Genomic DNA, 27,256 nt, shown 5'->3' with positions numbered 1-27,256 from the left:
TGCAGCTACAGAATTTGTCTTTGCCAAAGATTTCTGTTCCAGAATTTGTGCTTTTGAAAAAAATGTTTCTAGTGTTGTAAAAATTGAAAATATGACTAAAATGTAAACCAATGCAGTCTTCCTGAACCTTCAGACTGCCTGGAAAAACAACTCGGGTGTGAACTGCCAAAAATCATTGTTGCCAACCCCAGTAGTTTAAAAATAATGAACCAGACCCACAAAAATCAAGAGATTGGCTCAAGAAGATTTTTTAAAAGATTAAATCATATTTAATATTGCAAATTCTTGCAAATTTTCAATAAAGTGATTTTGGCCTTTGCTGCGGGCAGCTCTTACTGGAGAAGCCATCTGAGCTCAGGCACTGCACAAATACACAGTAAGAGTTTTCCTAAAGAGCCTACAATCTAGTGCAAAGCATGGTGGTGAGTTTGTGATATGGAAGCTGGAACTGATAGAGAGGATACAAAATAGGGTTGCCAATTTTGGTTGGACATATTCCTGGAGATTAAACCACATGACATTATCTTTAATAAAAGATTAATCTTTAATTCCTCGAGACTCCTGGCAACCCTAATACCAAACCTCCATCAGACATGAATAACTTTTAGTCTCAGCTGAACTGGACAGGATTCAATTTGGTGACAGGTGCTCTATTACCAAAACCCTGAGGCATCCAGGTACACATAACTAATGCTACACTTTGGAGAATCAGATTTGCTATCTGGCAAGATAAGTTTATAAAAAGAAGTTCTGACCTTTTCCCAGTTTACACAGGCAAGGCCTTCTTCTTTCGGGACATGGGCAAAATCTCTCCCACACTGCTCTCAGTCCTGGTCTACAGTACAGCGTTAGGTCGACGTAAGGCATCTTACATCGACCTAATTATATCAGTGTACACACAACAGCCTTGCTCCCACCGATGTAAGTGCCTGTGACATTCCCCTCTCGTGTTATCTGGACTGGTGATCTGCTAGGTCACTCCAATCCTTGACTCTGGGGAGCCAGCCTTACCCTGCTCTGCTGTGAGAACCCCTCTCCTGGGCTGTTCACGCACAGCCTCTGGCATGTAAGCTGCTCCTTGGATTGTGCAACCGAATGACACTAGCCAATATCTCCGGTTCCAGACACAACCCAAGGAACCTCCGTCTTGCAGTGTCCAGTTATGCCCGCTAGATGCTGCAAGCTTATATGAGTCCGTCAATTTAACAAAGAAATTGGTATGTACCAGGCTTGTTATCCCAAGGGGAGTCTCTGACATGCTTCAAATCAAACACACTGCTTCAGGTAGAATAAACAAACAGATTTATTAACTACAAAGATAAATTTTAAGTGATTATAAGTCAAAGCACAAGAAGTCAGATTTGGTCAAATGAAATAAAAGCAAAAACTCATTCTAAGCTGATCTTAACATTTTTAGTGTCCTTACAAAATTAGATGCTTCTCACCACAGGTTGGCTGGTTGCCCTTCAGTCAGGCTCTCCCCTTTGATCATCGCTTCAGTCGCTTGGTGGTGATGTCTGTAGATGGAGGTGGAAGAAAGAGGAAGAGCATGGCAAACATCTCTCCCTTTTATCATGTTCCTTCTTCCCTCTTGGCTTTGCCCCAGCCCCCCCTGAGTCAGGTGAGCATTACCTTATCGCAGGCCCTAATTGACCAAAGGAAGGACTTTAAACTAGGTTCACCGGGGGAAGGAGACCAAAGCCTTGAGGTAAGTGGGGAAGTGGGATACCGGGAGTAAGCACGAGCAGGAGAGCACAAGAGGGGAGGACTCCTGCCTCATACTGAGAAAGCAGGACGATCAGCGAGTTATCTTGAGTGCCTATACACAAATGCAAGAAGCCTGGGAAACGAACAGGGAGAACTGGAAGTCCTGGCACAGTCAAGGAATTATGATGTGATTGGAATAACAGAGACTTGGTGGGATAACTCACATGACTGGAGTACTGTCATGGATGGATATAAACTGTTCAGGAAGGACAGGCAGGGCAGAAAAGGTGGGGGAGTTGCATTGTATGTAAGAGAGCAGTATGGCTGCTCAGACTTCCGGTATGAAACTGCAGAAAAACCTGAGAGTCTCTGGATTAAGTTTAGAAGTGTGAGCAACAAGGGTGATATCGTGTTGGGAGTCTGCTATAGACCACCAGACCAGGGGGATGAGGTGGACGAGGCTTTCTTCAGGCAACTAACAGAAGTTACTAGATCGCAGGTCCTGGTTCTCAAGGGAGACTTCAATCACCCTATCTGCTGGGAGAGCAATACAGCGGTGCACATACAATCCAGGAAGTTTTTGGAAAGTGTAGGGGACAATTTCCTGGTGCAAGTTGTAGAGGAACCAACTAGGGGCAGAGCTCGTCTTGACCTGCTGCTCACAAATAGGGAAGAATTAGTAGGGGAAGCAAAAGTAGATGGGAACCTGGGAGGCAGTGACCATAAGATGGTTGAGTTCAGGATCCTGACACAAGGAAGAAAGAAGAGCAGCAGAATACGGATCCTGGACTTCAGAAAAGCAGACTTTGACTCCCTCAGGGAACTGATGGGCAGAATCCCCTGGAAGAATAACATGAGGGGAAAGGAGTCCAAGAGAACTGGCTGTATTTTAAAGAATCCTTATTCTTTATGCAGGAACAAACCATCCTGATGTGTAGAAAGAATAGTAAATATGGCAGGCGACCAGCTTGGCTTAACAGTGAAATCCTTGCTGATCTTAAATGCAAAAAAGAAGCTTACAAGAAGTGGAAGATTGGACAAATTACCAGAGAGGAGTATAAAAATATTGCTCAGACATGCAGGAGTGAAATCAGGAAGGCCAAATCACACTTGGAGTTGGAGCTAGCAAGAGATGTTAAGAGTAACAAGAAAGGTTTCTTCAGGTATATTAGCAACAAGAAGAAGGTGAAGGAAAGTTTGGGCCCCTTACTGAATGAGGAAGGCAACCTAGTGACTGAGGATGTGGAAAAAGCTAATGTACTCAATGCTTTTTTTGCCTCTATCTTCACAAATAAGGTCAGCTCCCAGACTACTGCCCTCGGCAGCACAGCATGGGAGGGAGGAGGTGACCAGCCCTCTGTGGAGAAAGAAGTGGTTCAGGACTATTTAGAAAAGCTGGACAAGCACAAGTCCATGAGGCTGGATGCACTGCAGCCAAGGGTGCTAAAGGAGTTGGTGGATGTGATTGCAGAGCCATTGGCTATTATCTTTGAAAACTCATGACGATCGGGCAAGATCCTGGATGACTGGAAAAAGGCTAATGTAGTGCCCATCTATTAAAAAGGGAAGAAGGAGGATGTGGGGAACTACAGACCAGTCAGCCTCACCTCAGTCCCTGGAAAAATCCTGGAGCAGGTCCTCAAGGAATCAATTCTAAAGCACTTAGAGGAGAGGAAAGGAAAGTGATCAGGAACAGTCAGCATGGATTCACCAAGGGCAAGTCATTCCTGACTAACCTAATTACCTTCTATGATGAGACAACTGGCTCTGTGAATGAGGGGAAAGCAGTGGACGTGTTATTCCTTGACTTTAGCAAAGCTTTTGATATGGTCTCCCACAGTATTCTTGCCAGCAAGTTAAAGAAGTATGGGCTGGATGAATGGACTATAAGGTGGATAGAAAGCTGGCTAGATCGTTGGGCTCAATGGGTAGTGATCAATGGCTCCATTTCTAGGGCTCAATGGGTAGTGATCAATGGCTCCATTTCTAGTTGGCAGCTAGTATCAAGCAGAGTGCCCCAAGGATCAGTCCTGGGGCCGGTTTTGTTCAATATCTTCATTAATGATCTGGAGGATGGTGTGGACTGCACCCTCAGCAAGTTTGCAGATGACACTAAACTGGGAGGAGTGGTAGATACGCTGGAGGGTAGGGATAGGATCCAGAGGGACCTAGACAAATTAGAGTATGGGGCCAAAAGAAATCTGATGAGGTTCAACAAGGAAAAGTGCAGAATCCTGCACTTAAGAAGGAAGAATCCCATGCACTGCTACAGACTAGGGACCGAATGGCTAGGAAACAGTTCTGCAGAAAAGGACTTAGGGGTTACAATGGACGAGAAGCTGGATATGAGTCAATAGTGTGCTCTTGTTGCCAAGAAGGTTAACGACATTTTGGGCTGTATAAGTAGGGGCATTGCCAGCAGATCGAGGGACATGATCATTCTCCTCTATTCGACATTGGTGAGGCCTCATCTGGAGTACTGTGTCCAGTTTTGGGCCCCACACTACAAGAAGGATGTGGAAAAATTGGAAAGAGTCCAGCGGAGGGCAACAAAAATGATTAGGGGGCTAGAGCACATGACTTATGAGGAGAGGTTGAAGGAACTGGGATTGTTTAGTCTGCAGAAGAGAAGAATGAAGGGGGATTTGATAGCTGTTTTCAACTACCTGAAAAGAGGTTTCAAAGAGGATGGATCTAGACTTTTCTCAGTGGTACCAGATGACAGGACTAGGAGTAATGGTCTCAAGTTGCAGCATGGGAGGTTTAGGTTGGATATTAGGAAAAACTTTTTCACTAAGAGGGTGGTGAAGCACTGGAATGGCTTATCTAGGGAGGCGGTGGAATCTCCTCCTTTAGTGGTTTTTAAGGTGAGGCGTGACAAAGCCCTGCTTGGGATGACTTAGGTGGGGATTGGCCCTGCTTTGAGCAGGGGGTTGGACTAGATGACCTCCTGAGGTTTTCCAACCCTGATATTCTATGATTCTAAGGGGGTGACTCACTCGAGAATCCAACAGTGTCCTTTATTCCTTTGAGGCTGGGCTGGGTTTGTCCTATACGTTCCCTGATGAAGTGTGAACTGCCCACCTGCTCTGTGAGAGTTTTTGCCTGGGCTTGCTTTAAGTCATGAGGACACATTCTCAGCCTCATAACTATACACATGAAATTACAACCTATAACATTACTGTAACAATGATTACTATAATAACAATGCTCAGTGCATCATGAGCCTTCCGAAGACACCTGGCATGACAAACTTTGCATTAGATACCACACAATTAAATTATAAGGATGAACTTGGGAGTGCTTGGTGTTCCACTGAGATACAGTACGTCACAGTGCCCTACTATACTGACATAATAACCCCACCTCTGCTCCCCACTGGGAGCTCCACGCTTGGAGTCTGGTCGGCTGCCATGCTCCTGACAGAAAGTTGAGAGCACAGGGGGGCACGTTCCGGAAGGGGAGAGCCGAGAAGCCTGGTGTGGCTGCCCTGTTTCCGGCAGGGAGGGAGGAGCCGGGGGCAGGGGGTTGTTAGCCGGGCTCCCGCCAGGGAGCTGTGCATGGAGCTGAGAGCCCAGGCTCTCAGCCACTCCCGCTGCTCCTCTGAAGTCAATGGAAGCACTCCTGGTGAGGACATGCACCACCAACAGAAGAAGGGCCATGTGGACATCAACCACTGCAGTAATTACTGTGGTGGCTGTAAGTCAACCTAACATATGTTGACTTAAGTTTACAGTGTTAGACATGCCCTCAGTATCAAACACTTTCTATGTCTACTGCACCTTATCTTAAAGAAACAGCTCCCAGTAACCAAACACCAATAATAAATAGCAGTAAAGCTAATTTTTGAACAATATCCACATTCACCTCTAAATACATTTCGCAGTATAAATCCAGATACAAGTTCATTGTCTTTACTCCTAAACAGGATAACCTCTGTTGTTGATTTGTTTGTTTGTTTTCTGCAAACCCCTCAATCTATTGATTAGCATTTCACGCAAATTGTGAATGGACATCCATTGTGAACCATACAATACTCAATTTGCACATGATCGGCCAGAGAGAGAGAAGTATATGCCTGACAGGAATATCATAGAAAATTAGGGTTGGAAGAGACCTCAGGAGGTCATCTAGTCCAAACCCCTGCTCAAAGCAGGACCAACCCCAAATAAATCATCCCAGCCAGGGCTTTGTCAAGCTGGGTCTTAAAAACCTCTAAAAATGGAGATTCCACCACCTGCCTAGGTAACCCATTCCAGTGCTTCATCATCTCCTAGTTAAATAGTTTTTCCTAACATCCAACCTAAACCTCCCCCACTGCAACTTGAGACCATTGCTTTTTGTTCGGTCATCAGCCACCACTGAGAACAGCCTAGCTCCATCCTCTTTGGAACCGTCCTGCAGGTAGTTGAAGGCCCCCTAATCATTTTCGTTGCCCTCTGCTGCACTCTCTCCAATTTGTCCACATCCTTTCTGCAGTGGGGGGCCCAAAACTGGATGCAGTACTCCAGATGTGGCCTCACCAGTGCCGAATAGAGGGGAATGATCACTTCCCTCGATCTGCTGGCAATGCTCCTACTAATGCAGCCCAATATACCATTAGCCTTCTTGGCAACAAGGACACATTGTTGACTCCTATCCAGCTTCTCCTCCACTGTAACCCCCGGGTCCTTTTCTGCAGAACTGCCACTTAGCCAGTCAGTCCCCAGCCTGTAGCAGTGCATGGGATTCTTAAGTGCAGGACTCTGCACTCGTCCTTGTTGAACCTCATCAGATTTCTTTTGGCCCAATCCTCTAATTTGTCTAGGTCACTCTGGACCCTATCCCTACCCTCCAGTGTATTTACCTCTCCCCCCCACCCATCATCGCAAACTTGCTGAGGGTACAATCCATCCCATCATCCAGATCATTAATGAAAATATTGAACAAACCCGGACCCAGGACCGACCCCTGAAGGACTCCATTTGATATGTGGCTCATCTTTTGGTGACCTGCCCTAACTCACAGACCTAGAGAACATATTGGTTAGTATACATACCTAGCTCCTCGCATATTTTCCTTATATACATCTCACAATGATTATGATGACCAGTGTGACATAGGTTTTTCCTAGAGCCCTTATATGATATTCAGTGGTGAACTAATATGGAGATCCCAGACCCAGGGGACCCCTGTAACCCTCATGCATCCCTGTGCCGTGGGCGACAGTCATTGAAATCAGTGGAATCTCCATTCGAAGACTTCGTCTACACGAGAAAGCTGCACCAGGGCAGTATGTAGCTTTTAATGAAACCAAACAGATGGCACTTTGCCAGCTTCATTGAAACGTTTTGGAGGCTGCTGCATGTAACAAGGGTTCCATGGGATTCTTCCACTCTTACATAACTTTTTATGCAAGATCCATACGTCTTTTGCTTTGCATGCAATAACTTCTTGCAATGGAGAGCCAGTAGAACAATAGCTATAATGACTTTATTGTGTTCCCTCATCTCTTCTCTTCATAAGGAAATCTTCTAGTGTCTCCAATCATTTTCATTATTCATCTGAACTCTTCTGCTACATATTTTTTTGCAAAAGGCTGGCCAGAGCTGCACAAAGTATTCCAGGTGAAAGTGTGATTTATATAATGCTATTATATTTTCTGTATTATTTTCTATCCCATTTTTTATACATCTTCACCGTTTGTTTGCTAGTTTGACCTCTGTTGCATGTAGGTTATCACTGAGCTGTCCAGATCCATAGATTCAAAGGCCAGAAGGGACCAGTATGATTGTCTAGTCTGACCCCAGGTATAACACAGGCCACAGAATTTCACACCATCCACAAAGATGCCTAGGTCTTTTTCTTGAGTGGTTACAGTTGATTTAGAACCAAAACACTGTTTATGAATAGTTCAGACTATTCCTTCCAATATACCCCATTACCTTGTATTTTTGAACACTGAATTTCATCTGCTACTGAGCCAGCCAGTCACCTAACTTGGAGGTGAGGCAGTCCTTGAAGTGCAGCAGGAATTAGGAACAATGAGTTAGGAGTCCTGCAAAGGCCACATTCTGGGACGGGCTTGTTTCTAGACCATGTAGTAGGGGGCATGGCATCCTAAATAAGCTGTGCTGTGGAGATCTGATTTATTTTGGAATGTAAAAAGGATTGGGGGGAGACCGAGGTAAAGAAAAGAAAGGTGTGTGGGGACATACGAGTACAAAAGAGGGAAAGGAGGGCGGGATTAATGTAAGAGACAGGAAAGATAGATTGTTGTGAAGTCAAGGAAGGGAGAACGGAAAGCAGGGAGAAGTTGGGAAGGCAAAGTGGAACACTGAAGAGAGAAAGGAAGAAAATAAGAAAATGTTCAGAAGATAAATGTGAGAGAGACAAAGAAATAGAATGAAATAAAGTAGGACTGTCAATTAATCAGTTAACTCACGTGATTAACTCAAAAAATTAATCGTGGTTAATTGCAGTTTTAAATCACACTGTTAATCAATAGAATACCAACTGAAATTTATTAAATATTTTTGAATGTTTTTCTACATTTTCAAATATATTGATTTCGGCTACAACATAGAATACAAAGGATACACTGTATACACTGCTAACTTTATATTATTATTTTTTATTACAAATATTTGCACTATAAAAATTATAAACAAAAGAAATAGTATTTTTTCAGTTCACCTCATACAAGTACTGTAGTGCAATCTCTATCATGAAAATGCAACTTACAAATGTAGATTTTTTTTTTACATAACTGCACTCAAAAACAAATCAGTGCAAAACTTTAGAGCCTACAAGTCCTCTCAGTCCTATTTCTTGTTCAGCCAATTGCTAAGATAAACAAGTTTATTTACATTTACAGGAGATAATGCTGCCCACTTCTTATTTACGTCACCAGAAAATGAGAACAGGCGTTCGCATGGGACTTTTGTAGCCAGCATTGCAAAGTATTTACATGCTAGATATGCTAACCATTCGTATGCCCTTTCATGCTTTGGCCACCATTTCAGAGGACATACTTCTATGCTGATGATGCTTGTTAAAAAAATAATGCGTTAATTAAATTTGTCCTCTGGAATGTGGATGAAGCATGAAAGGACATATGAATTTTTAGCACATCTGGCATGTAAATATCTTGCAACGCTGGATGCAACAGTGCCATGTGAATACCTGTTCTCACTTTCAGGTGACATTGTGAACAAGAAGCAGGCAGTATTATCTCCTGCAAATGTAAACAAACTTGTTTGCCTGAGTGATTGGCTGAACAAGAAATAGGACTGAGTGGGCTTGTAGGCTCTAAAGTTTTACATTGTTTTATTTTTGAATGCAGTTATTTTTTGTACACAGTTCTACATTTTTAAGTTCAACTTTCATGATAAAGAGATTGCACTGCAGTACTTGAATTAGGTGAATTGAAAAATACTATTTTCTTTTCTTTTTACAGTGCAAATATTTGTAATCAAAAATAAATATAAAATGAGCATTGTACACTTTGTATTCTGTGTTGTAATTGAAATCAATATATTTGAAAATGTAGAAAACATCCAAACATATTTGAATAAATATTATTCTATTATTGCTTAATCATGCAATTAATCACACAATTAATTTTTTAATTGCTTGAGAGCCCTAAAATAAAGGAAACCAAGGAGAGGACAAAAAAAATTAAGAATATGGAATTTGAGCATTTCTCCAAATGTGTATTTTATATCAAGTCAACTACTTGGTCTTATGGGTTTTTTTTGTCAAGCCTAGGAATGATCAGGGGTACAGTCAAGCACAGATTGACTACTCATCTAATAAAATATGGTTAAATTTAAAATTAAATGAAATTATAACAAGGTTGGTGGTCAGGGAGATTTGTTATCAATGATTCCAAGGACAGGACTAAAAAGAAAGCTATTTGTAATGTAATGTGCTTTTAATGTAGTCATGAAATATAACCTCAATATGCCTTATTGCATTTTCCAGGAGGCTGTTTGAGGTTAGCTTTGCAATGCTGTTTTCAAGCTGTAATTCTACTAATGAATTAAGGCAGCAGCTGTACTCCTTACCCCCTCCTTCAACCCATTACGAAATATAAGTTTATACTCTTGGCACAGGACTCTGGTGGAATTACTGCCTCAAGAAACTGCACTTGTGTCCTCTCTCACTTAAAGACTCTTCCTCTTGGTATTTCATTGAGATAGAAAATTGTGGTTAAAAAAATCCAGATTTAGAGAAGTTTTTTGTGGTGCATTGAAAACTGTGTTAAAATTACATGCCATAACTAAATTTTAAGAGGTTTCCTGGTCCTGCTTGCAGGCTAGGGGACTCTGTAGGGAAGCGAGCAATTTGTGTCTTTGACTTCAGTAGGGTTACCATATTTCCTTAATCAAAAAAGAGGAGACTGGGGGGAGCCCCGCCTTAGCCCCGCCCCACCCCCATCCACTCCCTCCCACTTCCCACCCCCTGACTGCCCCCCTCAGAACTCCCAACCCCCCTGCTTCTCATCCCCTGACTGCCCCCTCCTGAGAACCCTCCACCCTAACTGCCCCCCTAGGACGCTACCTGTCCCCTGACTGCCCCGATGGGTGGCAGGTTTGTAGAAATTTTGGTGGTGCCCAGAACTCACCCCCCCCCCGACCTGCCTAAGGCTCTGGGAGGGGAGTTGGGTGGGGGGAGGACGTCTGGGGTGCAGGTCCTGGGCTGGGGATTAGGGTGCAGGAGGGGTGCAGGGTGCAGGCTCTGGGATAGAGAGTAGGGGCTGGGGCAGGGGGTGGGTGTGCAGGAGGGGGTGAGGGGTGCAGGCTCTGGGATGGAGTTTGGGGGTGGGAGGCGGTGCAAAGGGAGGGGGTGCAGGCTTTGGGAGGGAGTTTGAGGGCAGGAGGGTGTGTGTGGGGAGGGGGTTTGGGACGGAGTTTGGGGATAGGAGGGGTATAGGGGTGAGGGCTGTGGGTCTGAGGGGTTCATGATGCCAGAGGGGGCTCAGGGATGGAGCAGAGGATTAAAGTGCAGGGGGATGAGGGGTTTGGGGCATTGGAAAGGCTCAGGGCTAGGGTGGAAGGGCAGGGTAAGGGTAGCCTGCCTTGCCATTAGTGGATGGGGGCACTAGGACCCTGGGGCAGCAGACAGCAGTTGCTGCGGGGAGCAGGCAGCACAAGCAGGCAGGGGAGAGGGGCATGCTGCTTTCTTTCGGCCAGGGACGGGGGCAGTGGCGTAGCCAGCTTCTAAGAGGAGGGGGAACAAATAGAAAAAAGGCGCCCCCCCCCTTGGTTCCTCCTCCGGCCGCTCCGCGCCCCGCCCTTGGCTGGCTCCTCCGGCTGCACCGCCCCTCCCCCCCATAGCTCCTCTGGCCCTGCCGTGCCACCCCTGCGCCCCCCCCCACTCCTTTGGCCGCAGCTGCCGGCCGCCATGCTGCACCCCCACGCTCCTCCGGCCACGCCCGCCATCCCCCCATGGCTGCCGGCTGCCAGCCTGCGCCCCCCCGCTCCTCTGGCCGCAGCAGCCGGCCGCGCTGCGGGCCGCATGCTGCGCCTCCCTCCACTCCTCCGGCCGCGCGCCCGCTGCTCACCCAAACCACATTTGTTCATCAGACGCCCACGCAAACCTTCTATGTTGCTCTCTCAGCCTAGAACTGAGATACTGTGTATACCAGCCAAGCAATACAATTCAGAGTAAGGATGAGGTCAGTCTCTGATGGCTGGAGCCAGATTGAGAGTTTTTTTTAGCTCTTGGATTTCGGTTTGGCCCATGATACAGGTAGATGAAACATGCGGCGCCCCCCCCACTCCTCCGGCCGCACGCCCACCACCCATCCATGGCTGCCAGCTGCGCTGTGGGCGGCCAACCTGCGCCCCTCCTCGCTCCTCCGGCCGCCTTTGGAAAGACGCCGCTTTTGGCAAATTTGCTGAGGGGAAGCGGCTGCTTCCCCTGCACCCCGCTAGCTACGCTACTGGACGGCGGGGGGGGGGGAGAAACGCCTGGAGGGGGGGTGGCAGTTGGAGGTCAAGGCCCGCTCCAGGCAGGGGGCCAGCTCCAAATATTGCTGGAGAAGGGCCCCCGGCCCTGGATATTGCTGGAGCTTGGGCACCACAAAAGAATATAACCTACCACCCTCCCACCCCGTATTCACCCCCCCACTCCCAGACAGGCCCATCCAACCCTCCCCCTGCTCCCTGACTGCCCCCCGGGACTCCCCTTACCTTACCATGCCCATGCTGGTCAGATGCTGGCTCCACATGTAGGCAAAACACGCTGCCGGTGGGGCTGTTTGTGTTGTTACACTGGGCTGCAGGCAGTGGGGGGGAGCAGGGGAGGGGCTCTGGCTGCTGGAGGCCAATGGGAGCGGCGCAATCAGGCCCAGCTGCCCAATCAGCCGTGTGCACTCTGCATGGAAGGCCTGGGGAGGGGGGGAAAATCCCAGACCTTTTAACCTTGTTACCAATTCCTCCTGGATGGCTATTTAAAGACGCAAAGGCCGGACATGTCCGGGGAAATACGGATGGATGGTAACCCTACAGACTTCTTCTCCTTGTCCAGATCTATTCTGCCCCCAACAATCTTCGATTCATTGAAGTTTTTGAAACTTTGCACTTTTTGACTCTGTGTACACAAATTTGCAGCGGGACAATAGGGTTGAGGTCTGTTATTTCTCTCCTCTATATATTTATTTATTTATTTAAAAACATTTTTGCTATTAACATGCATGTTATCTCTGGAGACAGAAATCCATAGTTTGAGAACTGCAAAACTAAGCATCTCTGATGGTATCTTCTAGACTGAGCACTGAGTCCCATTGGGTAGATAGAAAGATTAACCTAAATAATCTATACAGAAGCCCCTGAAACCCCATAAAATTGGGTCCCTAATCCATGAACTATTGGAACTCATTTACAAATCTTTTCTTAAACATTACATGAATATATTGTCTCATACTATAGAATTGATAATCCCTATTCCATGATGAGAGATCTTAATTAAAACTATCTAGTATTTTATCCAAAAATTCCGATTTTAAATAAAAAAAATCATTGATTTTATCTACCCTGATGCATAGTATAAATGGGCCTTAAAACAAACATGCAGGTTTAAAAGCGATTATATAGTTTAAAAGTGCTGAGTGCAGGTAAAAAATAATTGATTACAATTTAAGAGATTTTGAAATTTGCAGACTCTGACTCTCCCCCTTCTCTGGGCTTGCCAAGCCACACACCCTCTTCCCAGGGAGGGAGTGTGGACTGCTTGCCTCTAGCAGCCCAGGCACACCTCTTTTCCTACAGCCCCCTTCTGCTCTAAACTCCTGAGCTTAATACAGGCCCCTCCAGTTCCTGCCCAGCTGAGTCTGAGCTGCTTAAATCCCTGCACCCTGTCTCCTTCTACAGGTGCAACCTGGGCAGTTAATTGGCCAGTTTAGCCATCTTAACCCTTCCAGGCCTGTGTAGGGTGGACACCACATCACAGCATCATACATAAGGCCCTACCAAATTCATGGCCATGAACAACGCGTCACGGACTGTGAAATCTGGTCTTCTGTGTGCTTTTACTCTATGCTATACAGATTTCACAGGGAGAGACCAGGGCTTCTCAAATTGGGAGTCCTGACCTAAAAGGGATTTGCAGGGGGGTCCAAGGCCACCCCTAGCCATTTGGGTGTCCTACGGAGCCCCCCTTCAGGGGGGGCTGTGTGGGGCCCTAGGCCTCCTCCCACTTCCCCAGGGTCTGGGAGGCAGGAGCTCGGGGGGCACTTTTGGGGGCCCCGCAGGCCCAGAGTGGCCTGGGGGATTAGCAGGGGGCCGAGAGCAGCCCGCTCCACTCCCCTCACCCCAGCCGTGTCGCTCGGGGGAGGGAGCTTGGGGGGAAAGGATTCCCTCCCCCCCCGCCCTCACCAGCAGGGGTGGAAGTGGAGCAGCTGGTCCCAGCCCGCTCCACTCCGCCAGCTCCCAGTGGCTGGAAGCTGGCGGAATGGAGCAGGCTGGGGCCACATTGCTCCGCTTCCCACTGCTACCGGTGAGTGCGAGGTTGCTGGGGGAAGAGGTGGAATAGGGGTGGGCCGAGGGCAGAGCAGGGGGGAAGGGAAAGAGGCAGGATGGAGGAAGTTGTCCAGGGCCACACACACCCCTAGGGACGGCCCTGCCCCTTGCAGGAGGGGCTGGCCGAGGGATGGGGCTGGTCACCGGGGCTGGTGCTGCCGCTCTGCAGCTGCCCAGCTCTGAAGGCAGCGCCGCCACCAGCAGCAGTGCAGAAGTAAGGGTAGCAGTACCACAACCCCCCTACATCAACCTTGTGACACCCCCCCCCCCTTTTTGGGTCAGGACCCCTACAATTACAACACCGTGAAATTTCAGATTTAAATAGCTGAAATATGAAATTAACAATTTTTTTAATCCTATGACCTTGAAATTGACCGAAATGGACCATGATTTTGGTAGGTCCCTGCCCCTAATCACAAACAGATCCACCCTGACCCTGAGTGCATGCTCTCCCTTCAATTTATAGTTGTGGTCCCTCTCTTACATTGGTGCGCTAGGTGAGCAGGAGTTCAGGCCAGCACTCTGTAAGTCTGGCAAAGGCAGTTGCATCTGACGAAGTGGGCATTCACCCACGAAAGCTTATGCTCCAATATATCTGTTAGTCTTAAAGATGCCACAGGACCCTCTGTTGCTAAAGGCAGTCCAGTTGAAACAAAAAGTAGTGAGGCAATTTTGTATTGTGACCAGTCAAGACTGCACAGTCTGAGCTGGCAACACCAGCTGTTATATCAGAGAGAACTAACCCCCGATTCTGACCATACAATGAATCCCCCCTCTTTTTTCCTTCTTAGACTTAATGTAGCCACACTGAATCGTAACACTGGACCTTCCACCCAGAGAGCACAGCCCCAGGGGTAACTCACTCTTTCCTCAACTGACAGAGAGGCAAATTCAAATCTGCAGCACAACTGCCAGTCTCCGGCTCCTGCTCTCAATGCCAAACCAGGGAGGAGGAGTCTGTGAGCTAGGACTCAGTACTGACAAGTATTCAGCTGTAGTGTACTATCATCTTAACCCTGGTTGCATTTCTTCAAGCCCAACAACTCAACAACAGGGCTTTTCCTTGGCCCAGATCCCAAAGGGATCAGAAACTTTCAGTTATAGCTCCCAGTGCAAAATCGGAGCCCACCACCACCCCTTCGCAGTCACTTAACACCGAAGCTCAGTCCAGTTCTATGGGGCAGCCACCGCTGCATCGTGGGATTTGTAGTCCAGTCAAAGCCAGCATACAATATATAGAGCTCTGTCTAACCATGATTACGTCTGATAGAATTCAGCAGCTCCTCAATTAAGGGCGTACAATCCTTGCTAACATTTCCATTTAGGACGCAATCCTGCACTTTTCAGAGAATGCCAAAGGTATTTCCATGCAGAGGAAATATCCTACACAAAGCCTTAATTTAACTCCTCCCCTGGGTAGGGTTACCATATCTCATAAATAAAAAAAGAGGACCCTCCATGGGCCCTGGACCTGCCCATTTCACCACCCCTAGCCCCGCCCCAACTCTGCCCCTTCCCCACCCTAACTCCGCCCCCTCCTCCCTCCCACTCCCAGCCAGGGGGAAAGGGCTGCCCCAGTGCTACCGGCTTCAGGGTTTGCCGGGCAGCCCCCAGACCCTGCACCCCCAGCCGGAGCTTCCCCAGCACAGCTGGAGCCCGGGAGGGGAAGCGCCCAGCCGGGGGCGCAGGGTCTGGAGGCTGCCCGGCAAACCGTGAAGCCGGTAGCGCTCGGGCTTTGGGCAGCCCCTATGCCTCCGGACCCTGCGCCCCCAGCCGGGCACTTCCCCGCCCAGGCTCCGGCGGCGCAGGGTCCGGAGGCACGGGGGCTGCCCGAAGCCGGTAGCACTCGGGCAGCCCGGCTCTTAAACAGAGCCGAAGAGGAGCAGAGCCTCCAGCTGCGGTGGCTCTGCTCCTCCCCGACTCTTCGGCTCTGTTTAAGAGTCGGGCTGCCTGAGCGCTACCGGCTTCGGGCAGCCCCCGTGCCTCCAGACCCTGCGCCCCCAGCCGGGCACTTCCCCTCCCGGGCTCCGGCGGCGCAGGGTCTGGAGGCACGGGGCTGCCCAAAGCCGGTAGCCCTCGGGCAGCCCGGCTCTTAAACAGAGCCGAAGAGTCAGGGAGGAGCAGAGCTGCCATTTTCCCGGACATGTTCGGCTTTTTGGCAATTCCCCCTGGACGGGGGTTTGACTGCCAAAAAGCCAGACATGTCCGGGAAAAAGAGGACGTATGGTAACCCTAACTTCAGCAATCGGTTTGCAAAGAGCCAGCCTGGAGCAAGGTGGATTGAATTGTGCTTCTCTGCCTTAGGTAGCAGCCTGCTTTCTCTCTCTCTCTAATTGGTTGGGGTGTGAAAAATTTCTGGATTCTAAGAGATAAAGTTGTTTTATATTGCAATCTTACAGGAAGAGTGTCAGGTTTTTTTTTTCTCTGAGTATATGCCATGAACATAACACTTTTAATTTTATTTAATGTTTGATGTTTTAAAAGGCATAGTTCAAAGTAATTTGTTTAGAGACTTGATTTATGTCTATTAACACTGTATAACTGCTAGGAAAATTAAGGCTGAAGTTCCTTCTAACATTGGAGTCAGATGCCAGAGCAGGATTAGAGAAAAATGGTGGGATTAGAGCATTTTAAGAGTGATAGAGCGACTTGAGAAAAAAACATGAAGAGCATAAATTTCCTTAGTAAAGTCAGATTCCATTCCTGCGAGAGTGGAGATAGAAAAGGAAGATGACTTTGCCAGCTTCATGCCCTGGCATTAGAGTTCCAAAATACCATGCGGCAGACCTACAACCTTTAGTCCAGGCTGACCTCACAGGAGGGGAGAATTTGAGAGGCACCCTGGGTTGGGGAAGAGAATTATTCATGCCATTCAGTGGTGTTTCTGTGAGCTAGCTACATGAGGAAATGAGAGTTTTCAAATCTATCTGTCATCCCCCGTAACATTACTCTGAATTTGAACATTGTGGGACCTGGAAGATCACAGTGCAAAGTGACCTTAAAGCTGCTCCCTAAAGGGTCAGTTGAGGATACCCCCAGCATGCTAGTTGGCATAAATTTGGCCCCTGGCTAGGCCCAGGATCAGCAGAGACATAAAGGTGAGAGAGGCACATTTGCCTCTCCCCTGTCACCCTCTCACTGAATTGGTGCCAGCACAGATGGGAATTGAACCCTGTCAATTGCAATAGATAGATGAAGACAAACTTGTCCAGCACTTCATTTCAGAAAGCATTCTTGCAGCAAATTAGAAGAACCTTTTGGGGATATGTCCTGGACCAGCTGCTGCTTTCCAGGGTGTTTCCCTGTCAGGCACTCCATAAAGCAGAGTGATCCTAGTACAATTTGTTACAAATCTTTTGTGATCTCCCATATCTTTTCTATGGTGTGTAGTCTGGTATCTTCACTGGCAAAGGAGAGCCTCAGAAGTGCAAAGTTTGAAAGGAACAATACTGAGCTCAGTACTGCTGTATTTTACAGGCCCTAGGTGAAGAAGCAGAAGAAAGAGAAGCACTTTCCTATTCCAGGCCCCTTCCAATCAAGGCCTCCTTCTTCTGTATGTTCTCATTACTCAACCTTGCTCCAACTTTGCCCCCTCATATCCCTGCTTACGACCCACGCCCTCCCGCTATGGCTGCTGTGTGATGGGCCCAGTGAGGGATAAAAGGGGATTGTGTGGGGGGTCTACTCTGCTAAACTTCTGTCTCCCCACTTCCTTACTCATGCAGTATGGCTCTTAAGAGTCCCATCTTTCCTCTGCAACCCACTCCTCTTTGCCTTTTGCTGCCCAGGTTGCCTGGCTCCCTCCATGGTCATTATGCTGAACAGAGGTGACAATGAAGTGGCTGGCAATTTTGAAAAACAAAAGTAGCTGATGGAACTGAAGTTTCATTGCCTAATCTTAGAGTATATCAAATTAGTTACTCTGAATAAGGGGAATAATGCTTTATGTATTTAATTTAAAATTTCAAAAGTAGCCTGTGTCCAAGATGATGTTAGAATGAGTGTGTGTGAACTTTGGAATTTATAGGGAGTGGGGTTGCTAGATATAACCAAAGAAATGTGAGAAGAGTTGAGTACAACTTCAAAAAGGGAACATTTAAAAAGAGTTCCCCTGCAAAAGTTAGCATTTTACTAAAAATTACATAGAAAATGTGTTTGTCTTATTAAGAGTTTTTGTATTAAATTTGGAGAATAAATTTAATTATTCAAATATGTAACAGATTTTAGTCCTGCTTTATCTGCAAATTTTAACACAACTTTAACTATCGTCTTCACCAATGCCTCCCTTACATGTATATTACAAACTAAAAACACCTGTGTGAAAAGAATGTAATAAGGTTGTAAAGTCAAGCATTAATTCTGGCATTTTGTTACCTTTTTAAGGTTGCCCATGCAACCTTAATTCTGACCCCTTCTGGCATACATATTTTGGCACAGTCTTTAATTACACATTATTTTTTTTAACATAGAACCCTGCCTCAGACAGTGCCCAGGATACATGCTCATTGACTGAGACAGTTATTATATATTTCTTTTCATCCCCATTATTCAATAAGTTGTCCCATGCCTTATTTACTGCCCACCATCTACTGATTATTAATTTTCTCAGAGGCTTTCCTCTGTCATTCATCATCATAGTAAATGAGTGTCACAACATTAATGCATTTATTTTCTCCACATCCATATAAATAGGAGAGTGTAATTATCCCCATTCGACCTCAGGGGAAAATGAGAAAGGAAGGTGATGTGACTTGCCCACCACCACACCGGGAATCAGTGACAAAGGCAGGAGTAGAATGCAATCCCCCCTGACTCTCAAGGCTATGCTCTGTCCCCTAGACCACACTATCTTACTGCGGTTCTGTGCATCCACAGCTCTCATTGACTTCAGATGCCATTGTGCATAGTCAACAAGTCTTAAAACCAGGCCTCATGTTTTCAAATTTGGCACCTACAAAATGAGGGACACACAATTAATGTATCAGAGGGGTATCCGTGTTAGTCTGGATCTGTAAAAAGCAACAGAGAGTCCTGTGGCACCTTTAAGACTAACAGATGTATTGGAGCATAAGCTTTCGTGGGTGAATGCCCACTTCGTCGGATGCATCCGACGAAGTGGGCATTCACCCACGAAAGCTTATGCTCCAATACATCTGTTAGTCTTAAAGGTGCTACAGGACTCTCTGTTGCTTTTTACACAATTAATGGCCACCTTTGAAAAGTTTAGTTTAAATGACTTGCCCAATGACACATAAGAAATATGTGTCTGTGCCAGGAATAGAACCCTGTTGTCTTTTTTGGCAGGAGGAGAAATGGGGACAATCAGTTGTTTTAATCATAAGACCATCTTTGCTCTTCACAAAGTCCCATCTCTGATTTGCTACTCACCTTTCAAACCCTATAGAGAATGAGGCAGGGTCCTAGCGACAGTAGTGTCAATCACTGCACACCCTGAATCATTCCCTGAGCACCATACATTTTTTACACTAATTGAGGCAGAGATCCTATGGCAAAAATAGCACATGATTGTGTAATTAAAGATTGTACCATAATGCAGACACACGAGGCACCCGAATTACAGTTGCACAGTCAGATATCAGGACAGGAGAAATGTTCCATTGAACAGATCAAACTTCCCCAAAGTTTTAATATTCTGATGAAAATAGACTTATGAACAAGGAGAAAATCTGCAAAGAGAAACATACTGAAAAGCAAAGAGAATGAGTATGCTCCCTTGGGATTCTATTGTGAGGGCCACATTAACTCATCTCATTTTCCCTTCCCTACTTCTGAGATGAGCCCTCCTCCCTCCTTAATTACAATTGAGACTCTCCACCCACCCACTTATAAAGTGATCTCTTTATACCTAGCCTGTCTTTCTTCACATGTCAAGCAGCTGCAGACCATCACCTCCTACCAGTTGGTGAAGAGCCTGTCCATGTCTTTCCAGTGCAGGCTCCGTCCATGAGCATGTAGTTGCTGCGAGCTCCATGGCATGATCTCTCTATACCCAGCCTGCTATCCCCATCCCTGGTATCTTCCACCCTGTGGTTTTCAGGCTGAGAGTGCAGTCAGGTAGCAGTAGTAGTGGTAGGTAGGCGAAAGAGCACGTTCTTTGCAGCAGCGTTGCACTACCTTTGTCATTCATTCTATTCAAGTATCTTGATCTGGCCTTCTAAGGCCAGACACCCTCCCTCCTCCTATGGATTTCCCTAGCTCTGGTGATCACAAGGACCATGTTGCCCTTTTGTAGGTGTGATTATTTCCAGTGTGTGGAGTGGGATCCATCACCACAAAAAAGACCTGACTTCTGATCCCATACACCTTCAGCTATACCATGTATTTGTAGTCTGCTCTCTGTAGCTTCTCCTATGTACTCACCAAAGGTGGTATATCTGTGCAATGACCCTTGTAGCCATGCCAATTATATGTTCATATACCAAGTGATTGATAGATCTATGTATTGCTTATCAGTTGGCATTCTCAAAAGGTTTGAACAGACCTTCTCATTCTGTTCAAAATGGGGAATATCTGTGGAGGTGGCACAATCTGTCAAACAAGTGCAACTCTTTAAGTGAGCCCACTTACACTATAAAGGTGTGAAGCACAAGATTTGGACTTAATGTGCTTCTTTGGGTTAATGCTGGTAGCTTTAGGAGTCATATAGCATGGTGATTTAAATGCATTAAGATATCTTTTCTATTTTTAAATTCTTATTTCTAACAAGTTTGGATAAATTATAACAATTTTTGGCAAAAACAACAAGGAGTCTGGTGGCACCTTAAAGACTAACAGATTTATTTGGGCATAAGCTTTCGTGGGTAAAAACCTCACTTCTTCAGATGCATAGAGTGAAAGTTACAGATGCAGGCATTATATTCTGACACATGGAGAGCAGGGAGTTACTTCGCAAGTGGAGAACCAGCGTTGACAGGGCCAATTCAATCAGGGTGGATGTAGTCCACTCCCAATAATAGATGAGGAGGTGTCAATTCCAGGAGAGGAAAAGCTGCTTCTGTAATGAGCCAGCCACACCCAGTCCCTATTCAAACCCAGATTAATGGTGTTGAATTTGCAAATGAATTTTAGTTCTGCTGTTTCTCTTTGAAGTCTGTTTCTGAAGTTTTTTTGTTCACTGATAGTGACTTTTAAATCTGTAATAGGAATGACCAGGGAGATTGAAGTGTTCACTTACTGGCTTTTGTATGTTACCATTCCTGATGTCCGATTTGTGTCCATTTATTCTTTTGCGGAGGGACTGTCCGGTTTGGCCAATGTACATGGCAGAGGGGCATTGCTGGCACATGATGGCATATATAACATTAGTAGATGTGCAGGTGAATGAGCCCTTGATGGTGTGGCTGATGTGGTTGGGTCCTCTGATGGTGTCGCCAGAGTAGATATGGGGACAGAGTAGGCAACAAGGTTTGCTACAGGGATAGGTTCCTGGGTTGGTGTTTCTGTGGTGTGGTGTGTAGTTGCTGGTGAATATTTGCTTCAGGTTGGGGGGTTATCTGTAAGCGAGGACTGGCCTGCCTCCCAAGGTCTGTGAGAGTGAGGGATCATTTTTCAGGATAGGTTGTAGATCGTGGCTAATGCGCTGGAGAGGTTTTAGCTGGGGGTGTATGTGATGGCCAGTGGTGTTCTGTTATTGTCCTTGTTGGGCCTGTCCTGTAGTAGGTGATTTCTGGGTACCCGTCTTGGTCTGTCAATCTGTTTCCTCACTTCCCCAGATGGGTATTGTAGTTTTAAGAATGCTTGATAAAGATCTTGTCTCTGCTTCCACATAAGTGTTTGTCTCTGTCTGAGGGGTTGGAGCAAATTCGGTTGTATCTTAGGGCTTGGCTGTAGACAATGGATCGTGTGATGTGTCTTGGATGGAAGCTGGAGGTATGTAGGTACGTATAGTGGTCAGTAGGCTTCCGGTATAGGGTGGTGTTTATGTGACCATCACTTATTTGCACTGTAGTGTCCAGGAAGTGGATCTCTTGTGTGGACTGGTCCAGGCTGAGGTTGATGGTGGTGTGGAAATTGTTGAAGTCCAGGTGGAATTCTTCAAGGGCCTCCTTTCCATGGGTCCATATGATGAAAATGTCATCAATGTAGCGCAAGTAGAGGAGGGGCACTAGGGGACGAGAGCTGAGGAAGCATTGTTCTAAGTCAGCCATAAAAATGTTGGCATACTGTGGGGCCATAGCAGTGCCACTGACTTGAAGGTATAAGTTATCCCCAAATTTTTGGCAAACTGTCTCTTTACTTTACTCACATGGTATTATGTTACTTTCTTTGTCATAGTTTTGATTGCTAAACCAGGGACATCATTTATTGTTCTCAGCAATACTTTGTCTTCTGAATTCATTGCTAGATTTGGCTCCAAAAGGGCCCGCTATCAAGGAATGCAAAGCAAGAAGAATTTCTAAATGAGTATAACTTATTTTTATATGTTGTGAAATAAGGTGGTTATTTTAGTTCCCTGCTAATTTTGTGTTGCTACATCACAATTTTGAGGATTGTTGGTATTTCTGTTTGTTTTTGTGTTCTTTTCACAAATAATAGTTTTGTTCTTCTATGCATTTAAGCTGAAAAATAATATATAGCTATTTTTTAAATGACACATATTTCAAGAAACATGCTATGGTTTTGTCCCAAAAGGGATATTTTCTGGCCTGAGATGGCAAATTGCATTAATATTTTTTCAATTTCCAAACTCTGTTAATGCAAATATCTTTATTGTATTTTTTCATAAATTACATGCAGAATATATTGTTTGCTAATTAATTTCTCCCACACATTCTTCTTACATTGTGTCCATGCTGTTGCATTGTGCCATTATATCTGACTTTTGTGGCTTAGTCTTGCTTGCATAAATAAAGGAATTTATTAAAAGTACTAGGGGAATTTTACACCTGAAAAAAAAAAACCCTGGCATATGGAAAGATGGTGACCCTTTGAAATCAACGGCAAAACTCTCATTGACTTCAATAGGGCCAGAAATTCACCCTTAGTGCTTGTTTGTAGTACTTCATTCTGAACGCTTTTTTCCCTGGTAAATTATTTAACACCTATAGCATGTACATCCACATTTCTACATCTGTGAGGTTTTTTCATTTACTTCTTCCCAACCCACCCTTCCCCAAAAAACCCCTGGGCTCATTACCAGATTTTGCAGCATATCCTATTTGTCGCAATAAGAAATAATTATATACCACATGAACAGGACAGTTGTTACACGGTCTGTAGCTGCACATCTGGCAGTGAATTAGCAATTCAAATTTCAACCATTATGGAAAAAAACAATGTGGAAATGGTTCCCATTTCTTACGTCTATTACTTTTTACTGTGTATGTTAAATTTTATAGGGAACAATGTGAAACAGCTTTATGAAACGTATTCCGTTTTCAGTACAGAGCAATGCATTCTTTTCTTTGTGTCAAGGATTTATATAAATTGTGTGTAGGGTGACAAAGTGGCTCTTGTGGTGCACAACACAGTTTATGTGTAATATTTTGAGCCCAACCTGTAGTACCTTAAAGGTGCCACAGGACTCTCTGTTGCTTTTTACACAATTAATGGCCACCTTTGAAAAGTTTAGTTTAAATGACTTGCCCAATGACACATAAGAAATATGTGTCTGTGCCAGGAATAGAACCCTGTTGTCTTTTTTGGCAGGAGGAGAAATGGGGACAATCAGTTGTTTTAATCATAAGACCATCTTTGCTCTTCACAAAGTCCCATCTCTGATTTGCTACTCACCTTTCAAACCCTATAGAGAATGAGGCAGGGTCTGATCTTGCAATATGCTGAGCACCCTGTTGTCTATATGTCATGCCAGCTCCTATCTAATCATATCCAAGGCCCCTACCTTGTACTGAGCTCCATATGGGCAGACCCCTGAAGTCAATGGAAGTTCAAAGTGTTCAACTCCTTTAAGTATCAGGCCACATTCAAGCAAAGCTGTTATCGGTCTCAGTGGGAGTTTTGCCCGCATTAGGAATGGGTGTTTAGATTGAAAACCATTGTAAATAGTTATATGAAGTAGGAATGTGATGAATAATAATACCTAAGTCTTTTCATTAGTAGATCTCAGAGTGCTTTAAGGGGGAGGTTGGTATCATTGTTCTCATTTTACAGATGGGGAATAGCTGAATACATTAAATTTGATCACACAAACAGCCTTTCAGGAGGCATTTGATAGTGCTTGCAGAACTACCCTAAAAACTAATATAATCAATTATAATTCATTACAATTACATATTTTCATATGAAAACAAAATATAGTATACTCTTTAGCACTATGAAAAAAATGTAACGTATAGTGAAATCATAATGGAAAACAAATAATAAATAATACAATTTGTACATATGTATACAATTAATCATTATAACTTAGACATGTACGTAGAATTACATCATTTACCTTGTTTTAACAAAGATTTAAAATTGATACTAAGTGTGGGCAGAAACTAGGCACAATAGGAGAAATTTTGTGTGGCGTTATCCAGTAAGTGCAGAGAGTTGGGAACTATCCCAAGTAAGACTAACCGTTTTACTGGTGTCTTTCATGTAAATAATTTCCATTATTTGTATATCTATCATTTACCTAGGAACTGTCATAACTGGATTACATTGTGGTCCACCTCGTCCAGTACTCTGTCTCCAACAGATTCTTTAAAGGAAAGCAACTCTGCATTAGGCAGTTAGGGGATAACCTGCCCACAAGGTTATCCCTCTTCACCCCTATGGTTAAGAGATCACTTTATGTCCTGAAACATGAGTATTTGTATCCATTCCAAATCCCATGTTTCTTTAACCTTGCTTCCTGACAATCACCAACAAAATTTCAGCCATGATTGATCAGTCACTCACATTTTCACTAGGTGTTTCCCTCTGTATTTGGAAAGCAGTTGGCACATTTTGGGTTACTGCAAAATAAATAACAATACAGCATTAGTTCTCTATTAGCACCACAAATCTTAGTTTTGGAGAATCTGACCCATGGTGGGAGCAACAATGATTTCACATGAAGTTCTACCAAATCTGGAGAGTGGGTGTTTGAGCAATAGATGGATACTTGTGTGTCCCACACTACTTCTGCTGGACTTTGCCAGAAATCTGGATAGTCAGGATTATCTCTATGTGAACTGATAGTAACAACCCTAAAATGTATTCTAATTAGTAACTGATATTTTGTAAGGTGTAGTCCATACAATACTGAGGGGGGGAAATCAAAAGTCTTCTGACTAGCACCTGTTAGTACAGATAGAACCATCAGAATTAAATCCTTTTTTATTAGGTGAAAACAGCACAGGAGATAAAGTCCCTAGGTGATGGCAACAGGAATTTTACACCCAAGAATATGAACTAATATGAATTCAGGAAGCAAATTACTGGAGTTCTCCCCTGGAAGGGGCTAATTCTGCAGTCCTCCTGCACAAAGAACTCCTGTTAGACTTGATTCTGATCTCATGCAGGTGTAAGTCAGAAATAAATCACAAGTAACTGCTGAATCCAGTAGGACTGATCCTCAGCTGGCATAAATCAGTGTAGTTTCATAGAAGTTAACAAAGCTAATTACACCAATTTACACCAGCTGAGAAGCTCATCCAAAGGACTTACAACAATGTAAAATTGGTATGTGACCAGAATTAGGCCCACTGATTTTCAATGAGAGCTTTGCACATGGAATGGCTGTAGGGGTGTTTACATGGCTGTAAAGAGACTAAATAAATAATTTGTGCAAATAACATTGAGAAGAGGCAGCCCCTGTGAGACAAGGAGCAGAAATTAACATTTCTGTTGGATATAACTCTCAAATGGCACAGCAATTTACTAAGGACTGTTGTTTCTTTACCAATATGTTGATATTTTGCCACTTGATAGGTGGTACAGCATGCTTTCAGAGAGCATTCTCCAAAACACTTCAGTCTTTTGACAATTTAGTGCTTGCATTTATAATGTAGCCAAAACTTTTATTGGATGTCCAAGTGTACACCATCCCAGTGCAAACTCCTTCGCTTATCTTGAATTAAAACTTAAAACAAGTGAACCTCTTAGATGTTGATGCCATGATTCAAACACTCTCCTCCTCTTTGTCCCAGTAAATGAGGACCAAAAATTTCCATGTGTAGTTGATTTGCTTTGGCAATATGCTTTCAAGATGCATGTCAATATATTATGCAGTGAAAAGGATTAGAGCTATAATGTTTCATTTTGCAATATATAGAAAGTAAAATGTTCAAGAGGACACAGAATATGGAGGAGTGTCTTGTCCAGGAACTGTATTCCTGCAAACTAGCCAAGAGATTTCATTAATGAAAGGCAGAAAATTCAGTTGCGACAGAAAACATAAATATATATACTCACTATAACTGAAAAGCTCCTTATCTGTGAGACTTCCAGATGCCCTGACATCTGAAGGATGAGAGAGGAGGAAAGACAGACCACATGTTATCCCTATTTATGCCCTCAAACCACCATACAAATAACCCTCCTTTCTCTGGGAAGCTTAATTAAAATCTCTATCAAGCTTGACAGTCAATAAATTTCAAAGTGCAGTATTTCATCTATTTTAGCATTAGTGTAGGTGATTTCCTTCCCTTCTGGATCATGTATAGCCTAATACAATTTAAAAAGCAGCTTCTTTGTATTGTTTCTGGAGTCTGAAGATGTTTTCTACTACTTGTTTGTGGATTGCAAATTTATGCCCCAACCTTATGCACTTAGGCACATGAGTACCTTTACACACACAAATTGTCTCATTGTGTAAAGTTATTCATGACCGTAAGTGTTGGTGAAATAGGGGCCTTCATTGAAATGTAGTAGAATTGGGCCCTTGGTAAGAAATAATCTTGTTAGTATCTCACTTGAATTAAAATAGCTTGTGTGCAACAAACTGAATCCTGATACAGTTAAATAATAACACTTTTCCACCCAGTTTCACAAGAAACATGTTAGTTCCCATAGAAACCAATAAAACTAATTACAATTAGTTTTACAATGGAAAACAATAACAGGAAGATCATTTCATGTGACACCTGGGTGCTATTAAATGCTTTGCCCCACCCCTTATAAAAGGCAGAAAGAACTGCTTGAAAGAACAAAGCAAAATACAATTTAAAAAAATTTTTCAAATGTAATGCAAAAAGTCAGTGTTTGTTTTTCTCAGTATAACAGTTCCCAACAAACTTCATGACAAATGACAGTTATGTGACATGATGTGAAAAAAGTTAACCCTGAGAAAAGATGTTTTAGTAGCAATAAGCAATATCAAGCAGCCACAAATGTGTAAAGAGAAGTGATGAAGTGATCTGTCTACCTTTCTCCTATAATTCATCACTCCAAGTATTTTCCTCAGAGATGCAACATTGTGAAGTGTCCTTCATTTAACATTAGTGTTTTATATTTTCTGTGAATTTTTTTGTTTGATCTAGTTTATGCTTCATCAGAGCATTAAACAAAAAATAATTATATTTTTTTTACATAGCACCTTCAGAAAACTGACTCAATATGCACTAGTCGTTTAATTTTAGAGTTTTCCTTTATAT

General features: G+C 44.4%; 1 protein-coding gene and 1 long non-coding RNA gene across 2 annotated transcripts in view; one reads left to right on the top strand and one right to left on the bottom strand.

Annotated features, from left to right (window-relative positions):
- Positions 1 to 27,256, top strand: part of ANKRD33B (ankyrin repeat domain 33B) — an 87,348-nt gene that overhangs the window by 14,668 nt on the left and 45,424 nt on the right. The gene's annotated exons all lie outside the window — the stretch shown is intronic.
- LOC128832265 (uncharacterized) lies at positions 1,441 to 26,142 on the bottom strand. Its single transcript, XR_008443947.1, has 3 exons — positions 26,076 to 26,142; positions 24,579 to 24,634; positions 1,441 to 1,517 (listed from the first exon to the last, which is right to left on the bottom strand). It is a non-coding gene; the product is annotated as an uncharacterized LOC128832265 (long non-coding RNA).

Source organism: Malaclemys terrapin, chromosome 2 (assembly GCF_027887155.1).
Source record: "Malaclemys terrapin pileata isolate rMalTer1 chromosome 2, rMalTer1.hap1, whole genome shotgun sequence".
In the NCBI taxonomy this organism is placed as follows: Eukaryota; Metazoa; Chordata; order Testudines; family Emydidae; genus Malaclemys; species Malaclemys terrapin.
This window is presented reverse-complemented; position numbering and strand designations above follow the sequence as displayed.